The following is an 11201-nucleotide window of genomic DNA, read 5'->3' as shown; positions in this document are numbered from 1 at the left end:
CGACAGCAAAGTCCCAGTGGGCGCGGGCGGGGGTCCTTTGGGCCTGCGCGCGCCGGGCGCGTCCTCGGCCAGATGGCGGCCGGAACAATAGAGGCGCTTGTGTACGTAGTAGTTGTTGATGTTGTTGAAGGTGATTTCGCACTCGAAGCAGGTGGCGCCTTTGGGGGCTGGCGCCCCGGCGAAGAGACCCGGCGCGCCCTGGCCCTGCTTGAGCCGGCTGTGCACCAGCTCGGACATCTTGGCCAGGATCTCCGAGGCCTGCGGGACCGCGTCTGCGCCGAGCACGAACTGCGGCAAGAATAGCGGCCCGGCCGGCGCGCCCAGCTCCCCGGGCGCGGGGCTGCAGGCAGGCGAAGGGCTGGAGTGCTCGGCCTTGACCTGCACCATCGGAGGGCTGCGGGGCGACGGCGAGCGTGAGGGGACCCCGGGCGCGGGGCTCGAAGCCTGCGCTGCCTCTGGCTCTTCCTCCGGCTCCACCTTGATGCTTCGGGGGATGGCGGGAGGCTCACTGCCGTTCTGGGGGGCCGCCCAGGCCTCTCCGTTTGTGGCTTCGGCTAAGGGCTTCCTCTCCAGCCCTGGCGACGGGGTTGGCGCCAGGTCCGCGGTGGCCAGGGTGCCATGCAGGACTGCGTGCTGCGGCAAGCCAGCCAGGCTGTCTGCAAGAGACCCCAGAGCCCCAGTTCAGACCGGAGCTGGGCCGGACATGGGGAGCATGGTGAGGGGGAAAGCCAGGAGGGAGCTGGCAGGGTCCCGATGGGGAAGGGGCTTAGAACCAAGGCTGACAATGACCCCCGCGTGGCTTATAGGCCAGTCTCTCCCTTCCCCATTCCTCTGCTGGAGGAGCTGCTCACCTGCGGGGGGTTTGGCAGCTGGGTATCCAGCGCCTGGTGAGTAGAGCTCACCCTTGGAGCCAGGCTGGCAGATCATGTGACTGGTCACCAGGTGGCTGTAGAGGATGTCCCTCGTGGTGGAAATGAATCCGCAGCTGTGACACACACCTGCAAGTGGGTTGTGGGGGTCAGGGACTTGGGCAGTGGGCGTGGCCCCACCCCTGGTCTCCCGCCCCCTCCCTGCCCACTTACCGCTCAGGGTGTCCGTGTGCACCTTCAGGTGCCGCTCACAGTTGGCTTTGGTGGTGAAAGCCGACAGGCAAATCAGACACACGAATGGGCGCTCTCCTGGAACACAGGGCATGTGAGAGGGGTTAGCAACAGTGACCGGGAAGGGAGGCTGGGTATGGAGGACTCCTTCAACTTCCCAGCCCCATGGGAGGACCACCACCAAGGTACACCTGTGGCTTTACTTCCGTGAAAACCCCTCAGGTTCCTGAATTAGCTTTCCTGGGAGTGTACTGTTCTCAGCAAATCTTGTGTGACGTTTGTGCGGTGGGCAGGCACAACCGCGCTAAGATACACATGCTGTTTTAAAGAGCAGCGGCATCGAGGAGTGGGTGGGGAGTGTGTGGGGGCGGGATTACAGGGGGGCGTGGCGGTGTCCGGTTAGTGGATGTAGGTGGTAGGCGTGGTGAAGAGTTCCCTGGCATGGGTGGGGTGCTGGAGGGCGTGGTGTGGGAGGTGGTGGGGAGGGACCGGGTCGGGGTGGGGGTGCAGGAGGGTGTGTCAGAGGCTCACCGCTGTGGCTGCGCATGTGGATCTCTAGGGAGCTGGCGCTGGGGCAGCTTTTGCGGCACTGGGGGAAGGGGCAGACGCGCTCGTTGGGGTAGGTCTCCTTGGGCTTCTCCTCAGTAGCGGCCACGGCGGGAGAGCCGGTGCTCTGGCGGCTGGCGCAGTAGTACAGCAGGTGGGCCTGCAGGTTGCGCTCGCTCCGGTACCAAATACCGCAGTCCTTGCAGGGGAAGATGTCTTCTGTGGGCAAGAGGACGAATGCGCCCTCAGAGGGGCAGCCCACGACCCAAGGCAAGGCCGTGGGCCCCTGCTAGGTGAGGGCTTTGCCCTGATTGCCCCAATGGCCCTGTGACCTCCATCTCTGTGACCTTGAAGAGTATAGGAATGGGGGGATTCCTGCAGCCCCTCATCCTGTCCCCAGCTCTCCCTCAGCTTTTCCCTTGCCTGTAACTGTGACCCCCTTTCTCTGTCCTTTAACCCCAGCCTCATTTTCCACAGGTTCCTGGGATCCCTGAGTAATCTCAGGAGGCAGACCCCACAGCCCCCATGCCTGCCTCCCAGAGACCCCTTCCAGCAGCAAGCCCCATAGGAGCCATTCTGGCCTTATGGGGTACTGGAGGGAAGCATGTGAGCGTGCGCTAGTGCATGCATGTGGGAGTGAGGCTGGACGCCTGGAGGAGGTGCTGCTGGACGTACCTGTGGCCAGGGTGACCACATATAGGGGACATGTGTGCATGGACTGAGGGCCTGCATGGGCCTAGTGCTTACGGAAGAGGAGATGGTGTGTGTGTGTGTGCATGTGTGCACGTGCATGTGTGTGAACAAGTGTGTGTGTGAACAGGTGTGTGCAAGTGAACCAGTGCATAGGGACCCCATGAGTATGAGTCACCAAGCCCAGGTGGTGAGCTGGTACACAGCTTTGGGTGTACTTCTGGGTGCGGTGAGCAGAGGGCTGTGACTGAAGCAGCAGAAGGAAGAGGGCCCTCCTGTCCCCCACCTCACCCACCACCTATACACGGACACCTGCAGGCCCCCATGCCAATGACTGACCGAGTGGTCCCCAAATGCACCAGACACAATTCACTGAACTTACTGAAGTGTGTAGGTTAGTGGGCTGGGGTTTTACCCATGTGTGAGGATTTCCCTGGTGTGTGCTTGGCCAGAGCTCAGGTTTTCAGCTCATCTTTACAGCACGCTTCTAAGGAAGGTTCCTTTTGTCTCTGCGCCCATCCCTGCTGCTGTCTGCCCCTCACAGGCTTCTAAGGAAGGTTCCATTTGTCTCTGCCTCTGTCCCTGCTGCTGTCTGCCCCAACCCCTTGCTTGGATCCCCACCAGGCCCTCAGTGGAGACAGGAAGGCGAAGGCTTTGCTCTGCCCTTGGCCTTGAACCCAGGGTCCTAGGGTTCTTTATCTGGCTTTAAAGTCTGCTGCACTCAGGGACCAGTATTCTGTCTGGTGCATTCACCCTGGCATCCTTGGTGTTTATCCCGAGAATCTGCAGTTATCTCTTCTTCTCCTCAGGAGGCTGCCTTGGGTCTCTCTTGTGAAATTTCAGTACTTATGTGGGTGAGGTGGCCTCTTCTTCCCTTGTGCCTGGGTACCTGCCATTTTTCTTATGACATTTCTGGCCTAACTTTCCTTCCTAATGTGGTGTTTATTTCTACTGTTTTTCAAATCCTCTCTTATGTGGAGGCCTCCAGGCAGCTGTGTTCTTGACTAGGCAGGCAAGACCTTGGGCTGGGATCTTGGTTCTGAGAGGCTGGGGTGGGGGGTAGGGAGAGTATTTAGAATCTGCAAGGTCATTGCTGGGAACAGCGCTTCTGGCTGGGATGCAGGGAGGGGCCCCTTCCAGCCCGGCTGCAGCCTTGAGACTTAGTGAAGGTGGTCGTGGTCCCTGAGGGCCAACCACAGGCTGGGCCCCAGCCACGGTGGCTCAGGTTGCCTGTGCAAGATGTGCCTGCCCCCTGGCCTCAGCCCTGCCCATGGACTCTGGCTACCGTGTCACCTCCTGACCTCGGCTGTGCCCAGCTCCTCGCCCAGCTCCTCGCCCAGCCACTTCTCTTTGGCACCCGGGGCTCTGGAACCGCTATCTTTCCTGGGTGGCTTCCTGAGTGCCCCAAGTGAAGCAGCCCTGTCTTATCACTTCATCCTGTTTGATTTCCTTCATGGGGTGTGTCAACATCTGAGTCCCTCCTCCTCCTCCTCCTCCTAGTAGCTTAGAGCCACCATCATCCTCTCCCTGGAACACTGGGTCCCTGCACAGGCCACTGCCACCCTCGGTCACCCTGGGCCTGGGATGCTGTGTGGCTCACAGTGGATGCTAATGACTATTTGTGGACTGAGTGGATTCTATTAAATTCTCACAACATCCCACTATGGCTTCGAAAGTATCCTTTGGAGAAGTGATAAACCCAGTCTTTACTCCACGGCTCTCAGCCAGGGCCATTTTTGCCCCAGGAGACATTGGTGATGTCTGGAAGCATTTCTGGTTGTCAGAACTGGGGGTGGGGAGGTGCTATTGGCATCTGGTGGGTACTAAACATCCTGCAGTGCACAGGACAGCCCCAGTGTCAGTAGTGCTGTGGTGGAAAAGCCCTGCTCTGCTCCAAAGCCAGGCAGAACTCTGCCCTTGTTTCTGCCTGCCAGCCAGGGGACCAGGTTTGAGCCTCAAGCTGATGGCCTGTTTGCTGGTGTTTATCCCCTTGTTTGACACCTTCGGCTACACTGCTGACCTGTCCCCCATCTCTGCCATAGCCCTGTGGCCTGCTTCGGGCTGCCCCAGTGGTGTAGTCAGGGACAGCCCCGTTCATCTTCTTCCATGCCTCTCTTGCTGTCTGCAGTGGGGGCACTCTCCCATCCTCCCCTCGTGGGGTCCTGCTGCCAGGCCCCTGTGTGGCTCGCTCCTGCCCTTGGCCAGCCCTTCCTTGGCACTCTCAGGCACCTGGCCCCTGACCCTGCAAGGATCGGCTGTGGCCCCTTCCTCCTTGGCTCAGATGAGGACCAGCCTGGCTGTCCCTGTGCTGCGGAGCTCTGACCAGGTTGGGTGGGCACAAGATGGGGTGTACTCACTGTTGATGACTGCTGTGGCCAGGATGGATGCCATGCCGGCCTGCTGGGGCAGGAGCTGGATGTCCGTGTGTGCAGGGGCCTGGCCCTCGGCCTCCCCCGGCTCCCTCTTCCTGGGTGGGCTGGGGGCACTGTGGGACTCGGCCACAAGGTGCGTGCTTAGCAGTCCGCCAGCCGGCACCGGCTTGGTTGTCCTGCACCAGAGCGCCTCATCTGTGGGGAGAGGGGATCATGTGACAAGGGGACTCACAGCACCAGGCCAGCTACCATCAGCTTGATACAGACCCTGCTTGCACCCCTCATCGTCAGAAGCCCCTCTGCTCCGCCCTATTTTAAAGATGAATGTGTTGAAGCTAGGGGGAGAGAATCGAGTCCAGGGGTGGCTTCTGGGTGTGGGGGTGCTCATGAACCCCTCAGCAGAGGGTGCTCCCTGGCCCTGCACCTACCCCAGTGGCACAGTGGGAGGGGCCTGAGGTCAGCCCGCCCAGCTGCCCCACTTTTTAGGAAAGACCCTGGGCAGCCTCTTGGGCCCCTGGGGAAGTGGCCAGAGGGTGGCAAAAGTGCAAGCCGATGGAATGAGCACCTGCTCAGGTGGAACTGCCAGGTGCTGCTGTTCCCATGGCTGCCTGCAGGGGGCAGCCTTGGCCAACTCCAGGGCAGCCAGGCTGCATTCGGCTGGAGAGGCGTGGCCAGCTGGGTGGCTCTTGTGTCCAACAGCGATTAGGGGCTGCACTGGGGGCTGGGAATGGGGCCCCTTCATGAGCAGGGTGGGTGGGAGAGCCCTGGCCTCAGATCACCCTGCGCCCAGGCTGGAGAGGAGGACTCCATCGGCAGGTGGGTCCTGTCCAAGCTCAGAGGGCCTGATGGAGCATCAAGTCTAGCACCTGGTGGCTGCTGGGACAAGTCCATCCTCGTTAGCATGAGCATGGTCAGGACCCTGTCCTTCTGGGTGCCACATGCGGCTGGAGCCCTGCTTTCCAGGGGCAGGCCACTCAGAGCCCACAGCTGCTGCTAGCCCCCAGCCTTTCGTTCCTAGGGTGCCTCTTTCCCATGCTCAGGCATTCTATAGGTGGGGAAACTTAGGCACCTGGTGAAGAGCTGGTCCCATGGAAGCCTAGGGTGGTCCCAGATCTAAGCCTGCACCCACTGCACACTCCATGCTCCTGTGGAGGCTCTGCAGGCAAGGCAGCAGCTCGAAGCAGAAGCTGCTTGCAGGGGTTGGCCTCTCGGGAGCTGGGTTGGGGTGTGTGCTAGGCAGCAGCTGGGCTTGGGTTCACCTACCCCCGCTAGTGGCCTTGGGCTCTGTCCAGAAATGAAGGCTTGGCCCACTGTGGGGTCCCCCCTCGGCCATGGGTGTCCCCCAACCAGCCTCTCGGAGGTCCCTGATGGTGCCTGAGAGCAAGCAGTGACCAGAGGAGAAGCAGGTGTCCTGGCTTCCTGAGATCCTGATCCCACAGAAAGACAGAGCCCCCCCCACCCCCCACCTTTATCAGCGATTCCGTTCAGTCTTTGCATGAGGGGCCTGTTGGCCTTGATCGTAGCCCCTGGGGGCCAGAATGGGACAGGTCCCTGGCCTACCACTGATGGGTGCCGTCAGGGTGCGCGGTGCAGTCGGACGGCTGTGATGGCCAGGTCTCCCTTGGCCAGCAGGCTGCTTTCCCTTTAAGGGCTAGCCCAGGAGAGCTGAATGACCCCAGCCTTCCAGAAGGCCAAGGGGCTGAGGGAAGTGCCACGTGATACCAACCCTTCCTGTAGATCAGCGAGTTGGCTTTGGCCTCCGTCTCAGCTTGAGGCAGTGTCTTCAGCCAGCAGGCCTCATCCTCCAGCTGCAGGGTCAGGGGCGGGCTCTGCGGGGGAGGGACACACAGCGGTCACCCTCCCAACTCTGACACAGTCAGCACAGAGAGAGCGCCCCCACCCCCCAGGAACTATCATTTTCACTTCTCAGTGTGGACGATCACTGCACCCAGCCACTAGTCTGCAGGCTCAAGCCAACTGGCCAGCTGGGGCCATAAGGAGGTGCCTGTCTTATACCACCCCACTGGGACTGGCGAGGACCTACCCTTTCCTTGGGTCAGCGCTGGGCTCTCTTGGACATGGAGGCCCAGAGAGGTTAAGTGGCCAACCCAAAGTCATAGTGAGCGGCTGAGCCAGGATTCACACCCAGATCTGCATTCTCTCCAACACCTCCCCCTCCCTGGCCTTCATGAGGGCTGAAGGTGATGGCAAAGCCTTTGGAGTAATAGGTGGGACTGGGTCCCCCAGACTTCCGAAATGAGCTCCATGGGCTGAGGCCCACGTTAGCCCAAAGGGGACAGAGAAGGACTTTCATGTGCCCCCAGGCCTCTTCCCCACTGCCTGCCCCCCAGCCTCTTTTAGTGGCTTCCCAGGGCCCAGCATCCCCTGGACTGCTGGGGTGGCTGCGGGCGACTGACCACATCCCCTCTCCCACTGGAGGGCACGGGCAGGGATTGCTTTTGTCCCATTGCTTTGTCCCAGCCTGACAGATACTTGACAAGCACCACAAACTGTATAAGGTCGCTGGGCAGCAGGATGTCCCTGCCCCAAGGCCCTAGAGTGTGGCAACGTTGTGTGGGGCAGCAGTGAGGCAGTGGGCCGGGCTGGCACTGTGTACACCGAGGGCAGTGACCACCCTGCCCCTTTTGGGCCTTAGTCTCCCTCATGCACTGCATGGGGTGGGGGAGGGGGTCATCGAGTGTCTGGGCTCCCAGAGCCCCCACCCCAATTCTGCGCTTGCTCTTCTGTGTGGGGTGGGGTGAGGTGGGGGGGATCCCCGACTCCGCCAAGTGGTGCCACCTTGAAAGGCATTGCGCATGCCTTGTGTTGGAGTATTTTTGTTTAAGTCAACTCGATTTTTGTCTTATGCAGATAAATGCCTTTTCATAAGAGACTTTCTGCATCATTCCCTTTAATAGTCACTGGGGATGGCCTGGAGCACATTGCCACTGAGACTGGGCAGTTCTGAGCCCTGGGTGCCTGCCATCCTCCCCGAGCCCCAGCTCCTCATCTGCAGGTGGGCGATGACCCCCACTCCATGGAGGTGCCAGTAGGATGAGGGGGTTGCCCGAGCCACATGCTTGCTCATGTGCTTGCTCTGAGCTGTCCTTGTCACAGGGGACTTTGGACTCGGGGGACTGCCTGGAGCCCAGCGCTGGTCCTGCCACCTGCTTGCTGGGAGTCATGGGCAGGTCACTATCTCCCCATGACTCAGTTTCCCTCAGGTGTTAGGGGTGTAGTTGATCTGTGTGCAGCGCTGGCACGCACCCACACACACGTCAGCCCTTGCCCTGGCTTCTACTCCCCCTGGTCCTCAGGTCAGCCTGCTCAGTAGACACCACCCAGCTGGCCAGGCCTTTGGGGCCCAGGAGCCTGGTGTCTGCTGGCAGGGGTCGGTCCACCTCCACAGTTGCCCAATGCCAACCTGGCCATGAAGAGCCTGCTGGGGGAGGCTGGTGTCTGGTGGACCCTACAGAGATCTGAGGGTTGCAGGGCAGGGCTGGATGCCATTACAGGGTCCCTGCGGCTTGGAAGTTTCTGCTGAGGTAGCTGTCATAGGGTCACAGGGACAGGCCAGGGGCCAATCTCTTCCTTGGCCCCCGTGGTTGGTACCATGGCCCCCAAAAGTAGGCTCAGCAGTGGTGCCCAGGACCCTACAGCTCCCAGTGCAGCGGTGGGGCCTGGCCTTCCTGCCTCTGCCTCCGTGAGGTCTAATGAATAATAATGAGTGGAGGAGGGTGAAAAAATTAATCTGCCTGATCCCTGGATGGCTGCTGTGGTGACGATATGAAATCTAATTATTCGTCCCAATATTTCTAAACCCTCAAACTGAGACTGACAGCCTGCCGGTCGGTTTAACGCTTATCACTCTGGGGAGCAGAGTGTTCACAGCATGATAAAAACACGCGCCAGAGACTCTGCTGACGCTGCAGAACGCCCGGTATTGCTCCAGCGGGAGGAGGCACTGCTCGCCATGTTCCCTTCCCTCGTCCAGCCTGTCTCTGGCTGCAGGCTGGGAGCAGTGCCCCCACTGTGCCCCAACAAGTAGGGGGTGTTTGTGTAGTGCCCGCCAGGTGGAGACTGGGCATACATTCTCTCGTCTGTGTTGGGCAGGGGGTAGTGAGGGAGGAGGCCACGGGAGGAGCAAGTTCGACTCTCAGGAGGGAAATAGGCCAAGAGACCCACATGGGCCTCCTATCCACACTCCTGGGCTAAAGCTCTCTGAGGGGGAGCTACACCCCCACTCATAAAGGAGGGCAGGCTGGAGAGGGGTGGGGAAACTTCCGCTTGGGCCACCCTGCAGGCCTGGGTGCCACCCACACCTGCCCTTGGCCTTTGCGTGCGGGACCACCACCCTCATTTCTGAGGGAGACCAGCACGGCTCTGCTCAGGCTGGCACTGCTTGCTTGAGATGGCGGGGTTCCGTGGGGGCCAGCCCTGGGCCAACTCCTTACCCTACACCAGGCATCATAACCCAGAAGCCGGCCTGGGGAGCCCTCTGTGACCCACCCAGCCAGGTCCCTGCCTGGGGAGCCCACTGCGGCACTGGGCAGGAAGCTGCTGCAGCCTCTGCTGCCCCTGTGGACACTGCATCACTCAGGGCCCACTAACGTTCTTTACCCCAGTTCAGAACCGCCTGCAGCAGAAGCCCTTTCTCTGGCGGTGAAGGCCCCTGGGCCATGCCAGGTGCAGGCACTGGCAAGGGGGAGCTATTTTTAACTTCCCAGCCCTGCCACTCTGCCAGGACAGTCGGAGAGGGTGCGCTGCCTCTCCCTGCACCAAGCGTCCCGCCTCATCCTCCAGCTCGAGCACCCCCAAGTTCAGGGCCACTTGGGGCCCAGCTTGCCCAGCTGCCTTGCAGCACCCTCACTGTGACTGTTGCCCACCACTGGGGTAACGGTGGCCACTTTAAATTCTCCGTGGGTCTGAGAATGCTCCTTGTTTCCCCAACAAAGAGGTCAGTGTCTGCATCTGTGCTGGGCGTGATAACCATCAGAAACCCTATCTCCACCGCATCCGCTGTTACAACTTTATCAGGGGAGGCTGTTCCTAAACGTGCATCCCTTTGAGGGGTGGGGGGCTGGTGGGTGAACTCCCCGTCCTGGGTGAGGTGGCTGTTCTGGCAGCCCAACTGCCCTTCAGGAGCCCAGCAAGGCAGTGGGGGGTCACTGTGGGAACCCGAGAGGCCACAGCAGGTTCACGGGAGGGTCGGGGTGGAGGCCGAGGTAGGTGCTGATGGTGGTCCCCACTCACCTCGGCCCTCACCTGTCCCAAGAAGTACCTGCCCATGTCTGGCAGTAAAGGACCTTCCGACCTGGATTCCTCCATCCCCTCTAGACCCTGCAAGGTCTCCCATCCCATGGCAAGGAGACAGGCCCACAGAGGTGGAAGTGGCTGCACAGGACCACAGCCCAGGCCTGTGTGATCCTCCACATCTCTGCAGCCTTCCATCCATCCACCTACCTACCCACTCACCCATCCATCCACCCACTCATCCATCCACCCACTGACCCAGCTATGCATCCCTCTCTCTGTCCATTCATTCACCCATCCACCTACCCATCTACCCGTTCACCCATTCATCCCTCTCTGCCATCTGTCCACCCATCCGTCCACCCATCCGTCCATCCATCCATCCACCACCCACCCACACATTTATCATTCATCCATTATCATCCATCATGAGTGTCTCTTTCATGTCAGACTATTTGTGAACTGGACCATCTACTCTAGCCCTTGGTTCTGCAGAGGTGGAAGCTGCAACCTGGGTGAGGGTAGTGACCTGCCCAAGGTCACATAGGTTGCAAGTCAGTGCTGGAATATTCTTGACTCCTGATCAGGGCTCTGTGCACTCAGTGTCCTTCCAGGGGTGCTCACCCCAACATCCGGTGTGGGGGGCTGTATCAGGAGCCAACCTGCCCCCCAGCCTGTGAGTGGCCCCCAGCCCTAAGGGGCAGGGAGGACTGAGTGGGGAAGGGTGGCCACATCCGATCTGCACCCCCTTCCCTCCTTCGCACTCCAAACAGCGGAGACAGATGGGATGGGCCAGGGGCTGATAGGACATATCTGGGGTAGGCCGGGAGGGAGGGGAGCGGAGAGAACTGGGACTCATCAGCAGAGCTCGATAAGGGGCCCGCTGAAATGTTAGCAAAAATATTTAGACAATAAATAAAGTATCAGGACAGCGTGCGTATCTCTGAGAAATCAATCATCTTGTACCGTGTGTCTGGACACTCGGCGCCAAGGCAGAGATAGCGGCCACACTGGGGAGATAAGGGTTAATCAAGGATTTAATTCTGCAGGAGATAAAGCTGGAGGGAGAGAGGGAAGCAGTTGGCTTCCTCCACGGCTCCTCTGCAGGGCCCTCACAGTGCCGGCCCCTTGCCGTCCTGGGAAGTTTCCAACGTCATGCCAAGTCTCCCCAGTGACACACACCCCAGGCCCAAGAAGGACAGGAACCCCCTGGAAAGGCAGCAGAGGCGGAAGAGGTGGC

Source organism: Trichechus manatus, unplaced genomic scaffold, assembly GCF_000243295.1.
Source record: "Trichechus manatus latirostris isolate Lorelei unplaced genomic scaffold, TriManLat1.0 scaffold00053, whole genome shotgun sequence".
Taxonomy (NCBI): domain Eukaryota; kingdom Metazoa; phylum Chordata; class Mammalia; order Sirenia; family Trichechidae; genus Trichechus; species Trichechus manatus.
The sequence above is the reverse complement of the archived record's forward strand: the minus strand, read 5'-3'. Positions refer to the sequence as shown.